General features: G+C 36.7%; 1 protein-coding gene across 4 annotated transcripts in view; it reads left to right on the top strand.

The window, feature by feature from the left end:
* Positions 1-16,978, top strand: part of FGF14 (fibroblast growth factor 14) — a 357,939-nt gene that overhangs the window by 234,457 nt on the left and 106,504 nt on the right. Inside the window, exon 1 of one of the 4 annotated variants that reach the window (XM_034418124.3) lies at positions 9,703-9,829. The exons of the other annotated variants lie outside the window; for them this stretch is intronic. The gene's annotated coding sequence lies outside the window, so the exon portion shown is untranslated. Of the gene's footprint in view, positions 1-9,702; positions 9,830-16,978 lie in introns of those variants that run through there. 4 annotated transcript variants of the gene reach the window in all.

The raw sequence follows: 16,978 nt of genomic DNA, 5'->3' as shown, positions 1-16,978 counted from the left end.
AAATATATATCAGTACATAATTGGCTAAAATTATGAAACAAGTGTTGGAGATAGATTTTTTTTTTTGCCTCTTGAAAGAAATTCTTTCTTGCTACAATTACACAGTCTTACATGTATAAATTACCCATTCATATTTTGTTTTTAAAGTAAGTATATTATTCTAGTAATATGTTAATTCATGTCTGTTTAATGATGCTATCTGGACTTCCTACTAAATGGTTCATAATAAAGAATGTGTTTTCTATAAACTCCACAAGTTGAGCTCAACTCCTAGTGAATTCATGGAATTCATTTATTCATTGAATCTACATAGCCACCTATCTCACGAAGTGATTCTAGGTGGCTCAGAACAACCAATAAAAACAACAGGATAAAAAGAAAAGAATCTTTCCCATTAGGCGCCAAACTAAACTATTAATCTCCCAAGCTTTTATATCCATGCTGTTCTTCTGCCAGTATAATGGAAGGGTTATTTTCTTCTTCTAGGATGTTTTTAGACTTCCTAGTCTAGCATACAGCATTAAAATTCACAACTGATATCAGAGTATTAATCAGAGCCAACCAGCTTACTTTTCTGAGAGTTGATCTGAGGTCAATTGGATGCATTTTAATTTTTATTTTCCTCACCTTTCTGTTTGCAATGAGATTTAATTTAATGAGAAATATGGACTTTTGGATAAGGATAATAAAAAAGGCACCGTTTCAGTATTAGATGTTTTCTTGGAGGTTATATTGCCTCAAAGAAGCATGCAATGTAGATGTTAAAACAAATACTATAGCACAGTTTTCTGTAGCCTCTGGAATTCTTTCTGAATATAGGATTTTGTTGCCAGACTACTTAATTTGTAAAGCATTTTCTAAAGACTACAGTAGGACATAGTCAATTATTAGAAAATGTGTGTGTGTGTATACACACATATACATATGTATCCATACCTGTACATGGATTTTTTCTTGTTGATAATCTTCACCCACATTCTATTTTTATGTGGTGATTAATTTTCAAAATCTCTTTACAGCGTATATTGCAAAGTCAACTTTATGACTGGGTTATTTGATTTGGATGTAATGGGCTGTGAAATCAAGCATATCAGCACATAAGACCACCAGAGAGATATGAAAGCACAGATGATAGGACTGATGATAGGAAAATACTTCTGAATAATAGTGTCATCGCATCTTAACAAATAGCATTTCTAAAATTAGAGCTTTGGGAATGAGCAAAAAGTATGTTTTTTGATACTGTCTCCTAGTACCAAGCATGGCTGTTATTTGGGCCATCATTTCTCATTATTAAATTCAATTTGAAGCTAACAAAGCTTTAATGTGCATAAATGCAGGAAACTAACAATTTCCTTTTTAAAAACACTGTATCAATGAAAGATATACAGCCCCTAACCCAATGATGATAATGTATTCTGAATGGCTAGTGTCATGACATGAAAAATTAGATATGGTTCTGCATTAATCTCTTCTTTGCAAGACACACAAAAGAAATATCATTACCTACATTCCAGGTAGAAAATATATCAGTTACTGATGTTCAAAGACCAAAGATATATTGCCATGCACATATATTGCACATTCTGCCTGTCATTGTCGTATATGGTTGTCATGCTAGATTGTAGTGCTACTTCAAAGAGATGCCCATACTGGAAATATACAGTATGTAGACATTTTTATTTTATTTGTCTTCTTGAGTTTTCGCGGGTGTGTGTATGCAAAAAATTAAAATCTCGGGTGTTTTCCCGCGTCCTGTTAAATAAGTTAGTTAAAAAGTTTAAAATTCTGGTTAAAATTTTATTTTATTTTTGTATACAAATGATGAACAGATGATTAGTGGAAAATTATATAAAACACTTGTATTTTTGATGGGAAATCCTGTTTAAAGCACCAATTAATTAGAATTTCTATTATCTATAATTAGGGTTTTTTAAAAATTTGGTAGCTCATGGAATAATTAAACATTTCAGTTTAGCTCTTGTTCATGGATTAGAAAGAACAGGAAAATATGTTTACAGAATGTATCATTTATTTTGCAGTATTTATAACCCACTTGAATGCCAAAGGAGGTTTGATGTGGTTTACAACATCAAACTAAAAAGATAATAAATAACTAAATCTGAATCAATCCATATTTCTGAATCAAAAACATATGATTAACCACAAAAGCAGAGCTGGAACCCAATATAAAATCAAGAGAGGGGGCTCATAGTCAACTAAAAGGAAAAACACAGGGATAAAGCAGGTAAGCATATTGAAGCAAGATGCAGTTCTTAGAGATTTCTGCAGGGAGAGTATTGCATGAGGTGGGGCCTATTAGAGAAGACCTGCTATCTTACTTATGACCTGTGACTCTGACCAGGAGAGGAGATCCTTCTGCGGTCCTTTCAATTGGACCAGACAAACAGATTCAATGGTAGAAAGGGGTTGGTAAATGTGTCCTGTTGCTGCACTGTTTAGAAGTTTAAAAATAATGACTAGCACTCTGAAATGGAGTTGGAAGAGTTTTAATAGCCAACACAACTTATTTAATCATTTTATAATAGCAGGGCAGCTTTGCCAGTAATCTTGTCACTATATTTTATACCAGCTGCAGCTTCTGAGTCTTTTCTAATAGCAGCTCCATATAAAGCACATTGAAGTAGTCCAGTCAAACAGTACTCAAAGTATGAATCACTAAATTACTGAGATTGGGGCATCATCTCAAAGTAAGGTTGTAAACAGCCAGCTAGCCAGTTATATACTGTATAATAATGGAATGACACTTTACTGACTCTTCTCATTGGTATGTATAAGAGAATTGTGAAATGTGTCATTTCCATTGTACCTCTATCAAGGGAGCTGTGAGTAACAACATGTTTGCTCCAGTGGGTTTTTTTTAAGTTTATGACCAAAAAACCCTGCCTACACCTGTACATTTGGATGAAATGGATTACTGCTTGAGTTATTTGTGAAAAATAATAAAGGCAGGATACAAACAAACAAAGTAATTTTGTTGAAAATTAAAATTGTCCCACAATATTGAATATTTTTATTTATTTATTAAATTTGCATGCCACCCACCTTGCATATGTAATGTACATAGCTTCAGGATTCCCTCAAATACATTAATTAGAATTCATTCCTGGTTAATTGAATTCCTCCTTGACTTTCAATTGCTCTGAATCGAAGATTCCTCCAAGTATATGATAAAAGTAATAATGTTATCAATGGTTACATTTTTGTTAATGCTAAATAATTCTTTTTGATATTTGATTATTCCCAATGAACAGCATAAATTAATTTAGGGAGACCATATAGAAATATCAGGATGAACTATTAACTACCCAAATATAGTAAATCTTAGGCAACAACTATTTCCAACAATTCAGGAGCTGGATATTAGAAGTATCCAATTCAGCAATTGGATATTTTTCCAATAAGCTGACTTTGTATAAAATAGAACACTGCTTGGGTGGGTGGGTGGGCAAAAAAGCCCTACTAAGCAGGTATATACAAAAATATGAAGGCTATTGCTTAATGCATTGTAAGCCACCCTGAGTCTCCGGAGAAGGGTGGCATATAAATCAAACTAATAAATAAATAAAATAAATAATAAATTTCAGAATGCTGTAATCTGATCCATTCTCTAGAATGTTGAGTTTGGTTACATAATTAATCCATTCTCTTAGTTGCTGTTATCAGAAAGGAAATGGAAAGCATATAATTTTAATAGTATTTTTATAAATTATATTGATGAAAGTAGTATAGTTGGGGAATATGGATTCTGCCTATAATACTCCTTAGTGTGTTTTAGATGCTACCATATTCCATATGTCAATATTAGATGTGAAAATATAGTAGAGGTGGTTCGATCATTTTGAATAATCTGATGACATTTCTATGCATTTTTACAGTTTCTCTTTTAATCTCAATGCCATGACAATGATACACAAAATAATGGAAATACTCCAGCAAAAGCTAATCATTCTCAAAATCAATGGCCTTTGCTGCAATTAACTTATCTTCACTGGGAATGAACAGTAACTAAATTTAGCTACATGAGAATCTAAGAGTTCTGTAAATCTTACTATACAAGATGCTTAATAGGGCCCATGAGCCTATTTCCCTTTATTTCACAATTGACTGAATTTGTACAACACACTCACCAAGGTCAGCTAAAGAAGTAATAGTTGCATTTATGCAGATGCTTAGCTGGGTTAGTTTTAGCCCTAGATTTCTGTTTGCTTGCTAATTTATATCTCATTTAAATCCAGCCTGCTTGGTTAGTTTATGATTCAGTGGATGCATGACATGGAAAGGAAACTTTCTAGGGTGTGTCACACTTAATGGGCAAAAGGAGGTATTAGTTACATCAAATGTGCTCTGAACACTTAACAAAGAGGTTAGAGTACTTTGTGAGAAAAAAAAAATCCCTCAATCTTGAGGGAATCCAAGATTACAGTCACTCTGAAATGAGAAGTACAGTTCACATTTAGCAACCACATCTGGGACTAGCAACATCTTCTGTTCATTCACAACTTCTGGACGCAAGTTGTTCCACTGATTAATTGTTCTAGCTGTCAGGAAATTTCTCCTTAGATCTACGTTGCTTCTCTCCTTGATTAGTTTCCACCCATTGCTTCTTGTCTGCCTTCAGCTGTTTTGGAAAACAGGTGACTCCCCTCTTTTTTGTCATAGCCCCTTAGATATTGGGACACTGCTATCATGTCACCCCTAATCCTTCTTTTCATTAAACTGGAGATACTCAGTTCTTGCCACCGTTCTTTGTATGTTTTAGCCTTCAGTCTCCTAATCATCTATATTGCTCTTCTCTGCACTCTTTCTAGAGTCTTTGATTTGTGATTTCTGGACAAACAGGATCTTTTTGAAATAGGTGTATAGAAGCAACTGATCAATTTTTCATTTAATTCATAAAAAGGATTACAGTTGTAATTTGGTATGTTGTTATTTTTCTTCCATAAGATTTACTTTCTTCACTTGAATCTTTCAATACCATTCCATATTTACCTAGAAGGAAGATGAATTTAAGATAAAAGGAGTTACTTTTTATTTATTTATTGGTTCGATTATATGCTGCCCTTTTCCGGAGACTCAGGACGGCTTATAATGCGTTAAGCAATAACCTTCATACTTTTGAATATATCTGCTTAGTAGGGCTTTCACCACCCCCCAAGCGGTGTTCTTTTTTTATATATATACAAAGTCAGCTTATTGCCCCCACAATCCAGGTCCTCATTTTACCTACCTCGAAAGGATGGAAGGCTGAGTCAACCTTGAGCCTGGTGAGATTTAAACTTGCAGTAATTGCAGGCAGCTGGTGTTACTTAACAGTGCTTTAGTCTGCTGCGCCACCAAGGCTCTTAGAAAAAAAATAGCACAGAAAAATATTATTCAGTGCCCGGCTTTCCCATCTTGTTGACCTATTTATTTTACACTAAGATGTAAAGTATGATAGACTTGTCTTCAATTATTTGCACTTTCTTCTAACTGCTAATAGCCTCTTTTACTAAGCAAGTGCAAAATAGTGTTCTGTCCCACAAATTTATAGTTAATTATTTAGGGAAACGCTCACCTTCCTGTGGGCAAATTAAAAGAAGTCAAAGGAGAATCAACAATCTTAAGAAAAAAATCATTGAGGAGGAAGCAAAGGATAATTAAAGGTAATGATAAATATATACTATAGTCTAATTAAATAGTCCAAGAAAGCCTTTCTTAAAGTATCATCTTTCCAATGTGTGAACTTCTTCTCCCAGAATTTCCCAGAATTGATACTTGCTAAGAGTTCCAAGAGTTGACACAAAATTGAAACACAATCATGTTAGGAAAGTATATATCTGTGATGGCAAATCTATGGAGCCATCTCTGTGGGCATGTGAGCCGACAGCCAAGTCAGCTCCACCATGTGTGCCCGCGCACCTTTCGCCGGCCAGCTGATTTTTGGGTCTCTGCTGGGAGACGCGTGTGCATGTGTGGGGGGGTTGCATGTGTGTGTGGGGGTGCAGTGCCCCCATGCACCCCGTTGTTGGTTCTAAGAGGCTTAAGGGAGACCTGCTAGCACAAAAATGGGTTGTGGGGGGGTGCAGTGTGCCCCCGCCTCCCCACCCCGTTTTTGGTTCCAGGAGGCTTCAGAGAGGCTTGCTAGCACAAAAATGGGTCGCATGCGCAGGGGGTGGAGGAGCACATGGTCATGCACACACATGCGTGGGAGAGGGGCCTGCAGGGGGCATTGCATTATGAGTGCCGGCAGTGCGTGTGTGCTACCACACGCGCTTTCAGCACCCAAAGAAAAAAACACTGGTATATAGTTTATAGTCTAATGGTGTCGTCACCTAAGAGAAAAAGGTAGTACAGAAGAATATAAACAACAGTAAACATTTTATAGTGATGAAGAAAGGGGAGCTAAGAAACATGGAAGAAAAAAGAAGTCATCTATTGATGGAAAATTGGCTAGGTATTTAAGATTTAGCAATAGCAAAAGCACTGTAAAGCAATACCGCTTTACAGTGCTTTACAGCCATCTCTAAGCAATTTACAGTCACCATATTGCCCCCAACAATTTTGGGTTCTCATTTTATCCACCTTGGAAGGATGGAAGACTGAGTCAACCTTGAGCCTGGTGAGATTTGAACTGCCAAATTGCAGGGAGTCAACAGTCAGCTGAAGTAGCCTGTAGTACTGCACTCTAACCACTGCACCACCGAGGCTCATTTACATATATAATACAGCTGGATAATGCAATTCTGAAAAGATACTACAAAACATCTGGGAGGATGAAATGTAATCCTTGTCTACAGTCTTTTAAAGGAGTACATATTTTCCCAGGATCACATGACACATGCAGCCATTAATTTCTGTAAAAAGATAACAGTTGCTTTAAAGCAGTGGTCCCTAACCTTTATGGCTTGGTAGCTTGGCGGTGGGGGGGGAGGAGAGCTGGCTAACCACTTGTACAAGTTGAGCTGCATCCATGCGATGGCCAGCTGCTCGTGTGGCCCAGTTCTGAACAGGACATGGCCTGGTAGTGGTCCATGGCCCTGGGATTGGGGATCCCTGCTTTAAGGAATAAGAAGCGGTTGCTTTAAGCACTGCCTGATAGTGTTTACAGTGTCATCTATGAACAATGATAGATAGGTAGGTAGGTAGATAGATGATAGACAGACAGAAATTGAAGAGACAAGAAAGAAACAGATGCTGAGGCAAGATTACATTACTTTTATTATATATTCAATTCCAAATTGTGAACTATCCAAACAGCTTACTTTTCATTGATGTGCACAGCAGGGAACCTCAGTTGAAAGATCTTAGAATTTTAAATTTAAAGCTTAAGAATAATAATCAGAATAGCTATTTGGGCATAACAAAGTAACACCTGGGTAGTGTTATACTCACGTGCTACAGTTATTTGTGTCCATGATGATAGTTACTGATATAATGTGGGTGATTAAAAGAACTTACTTATTTTACTTATTTTTTTTTTTAAATTACTGTTCTGTTTTCTAAATTAGAACACACAGGGTCTGTGTAAAATTCTTTACATGTAGCCTATTCAAATTCCAAGTCAGCTCTATCAAATTGAGTATGTGGCGTGTGGAGTCTTTGGTGAAAACAAGCTTGCTTATTTTCTTTCAGATGTTTCATTACCCAAGTAGGTAACATCAGCTGTTAGATATTGAGTATCCAGGAGTTTATCATCTTTGTGTGTGGAGTTGCACTATCCCAGACAGATCTGGTTTGTAACTCGGTGATCTTCTTGGACTCACAGCTCCTGCTTGAAGAGCAGGTGGCAGCTATGGCCAGGAGAGCCTTTGCCCAACTCTGTGCTGTGTGCCAGTTGTGCTCTTTCTTGGATAGGGAAACTCTTCACTTGGTCACTCACATCCTAGTGATTGGATTATTGCAATGTGCCCTACATGGGGCTATCCTTGAAAAGTGTCCAAAGCTTCAGCTGATGAAGAATGTGGACATGCAAGCCATACTAGGTGCTAGAAGGGCACATGCAACACCCTTGCTCTGCAAACTGCACTGGGTATCAGTTTGCTTCAAGGTGTTGGTCATCATCTATAAAGTCGTACGTGGTGTAGGGTCAGAATACCTACTGGCTTCCCCCATCACATCACCCATCTCACTCATTCAGGCAAGGAAGATATGCTGCAGGCCCTATCAGTCAAGGAAGTCTAGGAAGAAAGCCTTCTTTGCAGTTGTCCCCAAATTATGGCACATCCTGTCCCCAGAGATGAGAAAGCCCCCCCCCTCCTGCTTTCCATGAAGGTCTTGGCTCTGCAGTCTTGTGGGGGGGCACAGAGGACTATGCAACTGTGGGGCTGACTAGCCCCACAAGAGTTCCCCCACCTGTAATAACCAGTGTTAATTGGCCAACTTGGGATTTTTACTCTTTTAAACTATAATGTCATTATTCTATATATTTTTTTTAAAAAAAACCATTCTAATTTAATTTTAATGTTAATTTTTATATGTTGTTTTACTTTATTGATTATATTATATTGTACACTTCCCATAACCACTTTAGAGATATGAAATATAAATAAATATAAATAAATATGCTGTCATAAAAGTCACTAAAACAATGTATCACTCTTTACTTTTATAGAAATGCATTCTACTATAATTAGCTTATTTATTTATTTATTTATTTGTTTGTTTGTTTGTTTGTTTGTTTGTTTATTTATTTATTTATTTATTTATTTATTTATTTATTTATTTATTGGTTTGATTTATATGTCACCCTTCTCTGGAGACTCAGGGAGGCTTACAATGCGTTAAGCAATAGCCTTCATACTTTTGTATATACCTGCTTAGTAGGTCTTTCGGCCCTCCCTAAGCGGTGTTCTTTTTTAAACAAAGTCAGCTTATTGCCCCCCACAATCCGGGTCCTCATTTCACCTACCTCGGAAGGATGGAAGGCTGAGTCAACCTAATAAGGAGATCAGTACATAGCAATTATTAATAATTGTTCTTGATGGTTTTAGCTCATGCTATTTTATAGAGCTTACCCAACCTGAAAGGCAAACAACATCGCTTCATCTTAATACTGATTTTAAGTCTACGTTGAATTTACTCACACTGTAATTCCTGAACCTGAAAATTAGCTATATAAATTCTTACGAAGAAGCAAAAACCACAGGTTTAATTGAAATTTAAGAAAAAGAGTAACAATACCGCTAGTACCTTGTTTTTGGTATTACCATATTGGGATGAATGCTATCAGGTCCATTCATTACCTGATTTAAAAAAAACAAACTGTGTAGTAGAAGAAGAGACAGAGACTTTGGGCATATAGTGAAGAGAAAAAACAGATTGGAGTTGCTATGTTCCTACAGGCAACCCAAGTCTATCCCACCTTGAATTCCGACTCTTATCTATGACCAATTTAGTGTTGCCTCTTAGTTGACCAGATTCTTGTGTATAGGCAAGAGCAATAAATCAGTTTAACTGAAACTTAATGTGTGGTCAATAATAAAGCTATGATACTGGACTATTATATTCAGAGCAGGGGTGAAATGCTACCGGTTCGCATCGGTTCGGGCGAACCCGTAGTAATAAAAGCTACTGGTTCGTCGAAACTATGCTGCGCGATTTAAATTTGCTAAAAAGCAGAATCTAAATTGTGCAGCACAGCTGTTCCCCCCGCCCTCGCTATTCTACTTACCTTCAAACGGCTCCTTTTTCCATGTGCAGCATGCATTTGGTGTGCACCCCGCATGCGCGGGCAGCGAACCAGTGGCAACCCGCGGAATATTTCACCACTGATTCAGAGAGAAAGTAATTATCAGAATGGATTGAAGATAAGAGTTCTAGATAAGAGGTCAGTTTTCAGATATCATCTCAGCTTATTTGTATTTTAAAATTTTCCATTTAAAATTAACTTTTCTATAATTAAATAGAAATTAATTATTAAATTTTCATTAGATGCATTTTCTAGGAGAATTTTATTATATTTATTTTAAACTGTCTGAATTTGGATAGATATTGTGTAGATACTGTATATAACAATGTGAGAGCTGGCTAAAGATATGCATATATTTGATGACTGATTCATGTCCAACCAAAGGAGCTATTACTCCTTGCCTTTTTTTCTCTAACATAGAACCCTTTAATGTTACACATATTTGAGAGCATAAACAGCATAAACACAAGCATGATGTTAAGAATTCCAGTTATGTATCATTAGTTTACATATACATGAGGAAGAGGGCATTTGTGTCCACTGTGAACAAAATACTATAGAATTCATGTACATTGCATAATATTTTCAAGCATATGCTACAATGCATATTCACATATTCATGTCCTGGAAAAAATTGACCAGCTTTAGAATCAGTTTGTATAAATGAAAATTATTATTGATCTGGTTGCTTTATTTGTTATGTTTATCCAGCATGATTGCAGAATCCAGTTGTCCAATTCAGTTTTTACAATGAACTATCAATATGTGATGAAAGATGAAACAAGTGGATTTGTTTTATCAGCCTGATTGTCATAGTACTTAATGTTAATTTGAGCTGAGAAGTTATGACTGGTACAAGTTTACCCAGAAGGCTTCCATGTGTAAGAGAGGTGTAGAACATGGGTCTCCCCACTCTGAGTTAATTACTATACTCTTGTTTGTATAAATGAAGAATATGCTATAGCATATACCCCATTTCTGCTGTGAACATGTAGCAGATGTATTGTATATACATAGAGCATTTTACCTTATTCACTTTCATATCAGTTAGTAAAAAGCAACAAGAGCATTTGCTGAATAAGGCCCTACAGCTGCCTCTTTCCCCTTTAGAACTAGAATAGGGGTGTCAAACTCAATTTCACTGAAGGCCGCATCAGGATTGTATTTGACCTCAGGGAGCCAGGTGGGTGTCGCTGAGGTGGGGCATGGCCAGGATGGGAATGGCCACCTTGATGTCAATTGTGTGAGGGGCGCCTGTGGCAGCCCAGGAGCAGCTGGGGGCATCCATTGTCTCCAGCGGAGGAACGCGAGGCCAGGGAGAGTGCCAAACCCTTGTCCTCCAGAGGAGCCTCGCCGTCCCTCTATCCTATCTATCTAAATTTGTAGCTAAATAAAAATGGAATAGAATCTAGAACGTTGCTTATAGTGAACACATTGTAGGTGAACAAATATCTATCACAGTATTCCATGGGGGGTGGGGGTGTGGGTAGCAATGTTATAAAAAGTATAGGAAAGGAGTAAGAAATAAGAAGCAAAATAAATTAAGGTACATGATAATAAAAAAATTTTTTTTTAATTTTCTTTTGGGCCTGTGCCTGGTGGCTCAGCAGACTGATAGCATTGTGATTAACACCAGCTGTCTGCAATTACTGTAAGTTTGAATCTCACCAGGCTCAAGGTTGACTCAGCCTTCCATCCTTTCTAAGGTGGGTAAATTGAGGACCCAGTTTGTGGGGGCAATAAGCTGACTTTGTATAAATATACAAAAGTATGAAGGCTATTGCTTAACGCATTGTAAGCCGCCCTGAGTCTCCAGAGAAGGGCGGCATATAAATCAAATAAAAATATATATATATTATTAGTTACTTAAAATAATATCATTCACTATAACTTTAAAATCTTGAAAACCTCCTTTACTCTTACACCACATATGGCAATGATTTTACTCTTAGACACTATTTGAGGATTTCAACAACTCCATCCATGCACAATTCTCTTGCTTTCCCCCTTTCTCCTTGTATTCCCTTGTATTTATTTTGCAGTTCAATCCTGATTCATTTTCTCACGTTCATATTCAGTCCCCATTCATGGTAGCCATCAATCTCTTCTTGTTCTACCACATAGGTTTCTGAACTAAAACTTTTCTGCTATATTCAGTTTCGTTTTTGCTGATGTATCTCATTCTCATATCCATATAATAAAGTTCACAGAAGGACAGTCACATTCATTGCCACTTCTTTCAACATGCAGTTCTTACAGGAAACTTCATACTATCTCCTAACTTTCTAATAGCCAAGATTAGTTAATTAGGGAGCCAGGCTGTAAATGGAACCTGATATAGGCAAATTTGGAGACTGTGATGTGTAAGATATGTGAGAAATTTGAACTCATCAAATTTGAAGATGACACCAAGCTAGCAGGAATAGCCAACATTCCAGAAGATCAGCTTAAAATACAGAAGGATCTTGACAGACTTGATCATTGGGCCAGTGGTGAAATCCACTTATCTTCGCTACCGGTTCGGGAACAGGAGTGTGTGGGAGAGCACGTGCACTATGCGTATGCGTGCCTCTTCTGCACATGCGCAGATGGTAAAAAAAGGGACGTAATGACATTCCGGTGGGTGGGCCGCTGGCGCTACCGGTTCAGTGAATTTCACCGCTGCATTGGGCGCTATCTAACAAAATGAAATTCAATAGTGAAAAAAGTAAGGTTCTACATTTAGGCAAGAAAAACAAAATGCACAGGTACAGCATATGTGGTACCTTGCTCAATAGTGGTGACTCTGAGAGGGATCTTGGAGTCCTAGTGGACAATCACTTAAATATGAGCCAGCCGTGTTCTGCAGCTGCCAAAAAAGCGAACACAGTTCTAGGCTGCATAAACAGAGGGATAGAATCAAGATCACATGAAGTGTTAATACCACTTTATAATGCCTTGGTAAGGCCACACTTGGAATATTGCATCCAATTTTGGCCTCCATGATGTAAAAAAGATGTTGAGACTCTAGAAAGAGTGCAGAGAAGAGCAACAAAGATGATTAGGGGACTGGAGGCTAAAACATATGAAGAACGGTTGCAGGAACTGGATATGTCTAGTCTTATGAAAAGAAGGACTAGGTGTTCCGATATCTCAGGGGTTGCCACAAAGAAGAGGGAGTCAAACTATTTTCCAAAGCACCTGAGGGCGGGACAAGAAGCAATGTGTGGAAACTAATCAAGGAGAGAAGCAACTTAGAACTAAGGAGAAATTTCCTGACAGTTTAATTAATCAGTGGAACAACTTGCCTCCAGAAGTTGTGAATGCTCCAACACTGGAAGTTTTTAAGAAGAGATTAGATAACCATTTGTCTGAAGTGGTGTAGGGTTTCCTGCCTAAGCAGGGGGTTGGACTAGAAAACCTCCAAGGTCCCTTCTAACTTTGTTAAATTATTATTAATAATGTCAACTTTTGTATTTTGTATTTATTTGTGTTCGTTGTAATTGTACTTTACATTGGTGTGTATCATTAGCTGTCCGGAGTTATATGCTTCAGTAGGACGTATAGCCAATTAATTTTTTCAAATAAAATAATATAAATAAATATTCACAATTCTTAAAATATTTCCATCCATTTCCCTATTATTAGTGGGACTGGGATATTTCTCTTCATCTGCCCATCCAACCAGATGCAAAAGAATGGACATGTTACTGGTTCTGTCATCCAGGGAGTTGGCCCTAGGTGGCCGGCCATTTTGGCTGTGGCACCTGCATTGCAAAATCTTCTGCCCCTCTTCCTCCCTGAGATGAGATTGGCCTCATCATTCCTGAGCTTTTGGAGGTCCCTCAGGCTTGGGAACCCCAGGGGCAGGTGAATTTGTGAGGTGGTACTGTTACCATTGACATACCTTTATTCTTTTCTTTTCTTGTTTACTTCTGCTTTTATAGTTTTGATATTTTTAATAATTATTTGAAATGGTTTCATTAACAATTGTTTTATATTTATTGTTTTATTGATCGTTATACTGCTCAGAGACATTTTCTGTAAAATGGGCAGCCATAAAATTTTTATAAATAAAATAATTAGTAAACATTCCACAAAGTACATTGTTGCACCTACTTGATTATATTCATTTATTTTTCCATTAACATATAATTTGCAATAATTTTCACTATGAAACACAACTTTATCTTTGATATAATCCCTTTTCAGATTTAAAATTCTTATTGCACATAAAATTTGCCTGACATTCATTGCAAATCATTTGGTTTTCTTCTTCTAACAATATAATGTAGTTTGTGTCCCAAAATATACAGAGATGCACAGCTCCAGTCAATACATCTCTACTATCATTGCAAACACCCCCTTTACATTTATTCATAGATATATTAAATAGTGAAGGGGACATTATACATATTTTTTGCCTTACACCGTGTAGAACACTGAACTATTCACTGAAGCATTCCAGTTTCTTTCATCCTTATTTTTGAACCAATTATTCTCTCTCTTTTTCATAAGCAGTTTCTTTCCTCAATCCATCAAGTATCATTTTTAGGCTTCCCATTAGCATAACTTTGGATCCTTTGATGGCACTGTAACATAATTCTTTTCACTCCTTTCCAAACAGTTTCCACTGTTGCCAAGGTACCATTGAATAGAAGGTCCATGCATTTATTGACACAAACTCATGTATATTCCAATATTCAAAATATTGAAATACGTCTATATAATTGCCTTTATTTTAAAACAAATATGATAAACTAGTTGTACATATGCTGGATTATGAATTAAATGTCCAGAACATTCGGAAGCCAGAGTATTTGTTATTGGGCAAAATGCCAATTCTATACAAAATAGTAATTGAATTTTTCTAGTGTTATGAATATTCATAAATTCAGGTATATGAATATGTGATTTTACATATTTATACATGTATTTATTCATAAATGCAAGTCAAATTTTATTTTAGTAGATTTATAAAATTTAACTATTAAATTTGAGTTTTAAAAGGTGACAGTAACACCGAGGCATTACTGTTATTATATACCATTTTAGTTTGGATGACTCTAAATCAGGGGTGTCAAACTCAAGGCCCGGGGGCCAGATCTGGCCTGCGGGGTGCTTAGATCTGGCCCATGGGGCTGCCCTGGAAACAATGAAGGACCAGCCCGTGGTGCCTCTGCCAGCGAAAACATAGCTTCATTTTTGCTGGCAGAGGGTTGCAGGAGATGGTCGCAATCGAAAACAGAGCCCGCGAGAGCTGCACGCTGCTCTCCTGAGCTCTGTTTTTGCTGGCAGATGGCTGCAGGAGGCTGTCGCAGCTGAAAACGGAGCTCTGGAGCCCATTTTTGCTGGCAGAGTGCTCAGGCCATCACAGGTGCCCCTGACACAAGTGACATCGAGCTGGTCATGCCCACCCTGGCCACACCCACCCTGGCCCCCCGAGGTCAAACACAACCCTGATGCGGCCCTCAATGAAAATCAAGTTTGACACCCCTGCTCTAAATGGTATACACATGCAATATATTGATACACAGTATAAATGTAAAAAATACATTAAATGTAATAATTTTACATAGAAGTAAAATAAATTCAGTTCTTGACTTTTAAACTTGTATTCATCTTAAAACTAATGGCACCAGTTTTGAGAGGGAGGTTGAATCAATTCCTGTTGTTTTGTTGATGGAACCTCAACATGAGTTCTACAGTATTTTCCATAAATCTCAGGAATATTTCATTGCTCTTTGATTCTGAAGGATGTGCTTTCAATTCATCCAGTAACTTTAAATGAAGTTTTAAAAAAACATGTTCACATCATCCCTAGGAGTTGTGGTAAATTGGTAAAGTCTACACCACTCTATTTTTTGTGCCAGGCTCTTGAAAGAAACTCTCTCACTACTTAATTGTAAGAACCCGCAGTCTATTTTCCTCTCTGATTATAGATGGGTGGATGTATTATCCATAGGCAGCTTGGAAATTAATTTTTTATCTCTGCCTTACAAAAAAACAAATAAGTCAACCTTTAATCTAGGAAACATTTGGGAGTATTATGGTTGGTGGTTAATAGAAGTGTATTTTATTCAGTTTAAGTATTGATCTCTGATGAAAACACTGTTTTGTCTCTTTACAAGACAAAAACATAAGGAATGTCAATGGTTCTTGAAGAATATTAATTTCTTTTTTTATTACACAAACTGATCTAAGCAAGATCAGGTTTCTGATAAACTGGTTGGAGGTTGTAAGTATAAACTTGAAGTGTCTTAGAAACTCCCATCATTATGATTCCTAAAAAAATATACTCATTTTTAGCAGTTCAATGTATCTTTGCTTTAGATCCAAAAGACCAGATGTCTTTTCTGGGTCACTCTAGATTTCAACGTGTCAGACAAAAAGATTTAGCAGCAAGGAAGCAGAAGCTTGTTGAGCTGCAGACTTTGGGATAAACTTAGGAACAATAAATTCTGCAATCTCTCTTTATGAAAAAGAAAATGAAAAATTTAAGTATTGTTTAAAGTGAAAACTTGAACATTTCTTCTTCATGATAACACAATTGTTCAAGTAGAAGAGAAGATATGTAGCTCAGGATTGAACTGTGAAGCTCAGACAGCTGTGTGAGCTTCATTTGAGCAACATACAATTGTTATCATGAAAAGGACAAATATTTTATTCATTCATTCATTTTAATTTTATCCTACCTTTTATGTTTATAAATAACTCAAGGCAGCAAACATTCCTAATATTCCTTCTTCCTATTTTCCCCACAACAATAACTCTGTGTAAAAAGGCATGTTATTGAACTGAAATTACTTACCCTGTTTGTAGATGTAAAAACATAACACAATATTTGTTGAATTTGGCAATTCAACATTGCATTATTTATAGGAATAGCAGAAGGAAATGAAGGATGGGTGTGCATTGCCAAAATATCATGTACAATAGTTTGGGAAAGACTTAGTTTGGCATACACCACACCTTAGAAATAAATATTGACCCTAGTTGTTGTATAATTATTGTGTAGGATATATATTGCAAACTGCTGGCTAACAATTTGGAAGATAGATGGAATCCTTTTTTTGCCAGACCGTTGGCTGTGTCATATTTTTTTTTTCCTTTCTGCATGGCAGTTCTATTTCAGTCTGTCAATACATGCAAATGTTAAATGATATGCAGGTAATCAAGTGGTTCATTTCCATATTTTGTGCAATTCACACATTAACAAAAAGAAGAACCACACACAGTGTATGCTAACAGCATTTTGAAGTGATGCTTTTGCATATCCAACCAGAAGGAATATATCGCTTCATCTCA

This window comes from Pantherophis guttatus, chromosome 5 (assembly GCF_059756535.1).
Source record: "Pantherophis guttatus breed Tessera chromosome 5, ASM5975653v1, whole genome shotgun sequence".
In the NCBI taxonomy this organism is placed as follows: domain Eukaryota; kingdom Metazoa; phylum Chordata; class Lepidosauria; order Squamata; family Colubridae; genus Pantherophis; species Pantherophis guttatus.
Note: the sequence above shows the minus strand (reverse complement) of the source record. Positions and strands in the feature narration are given on the sequence as shown.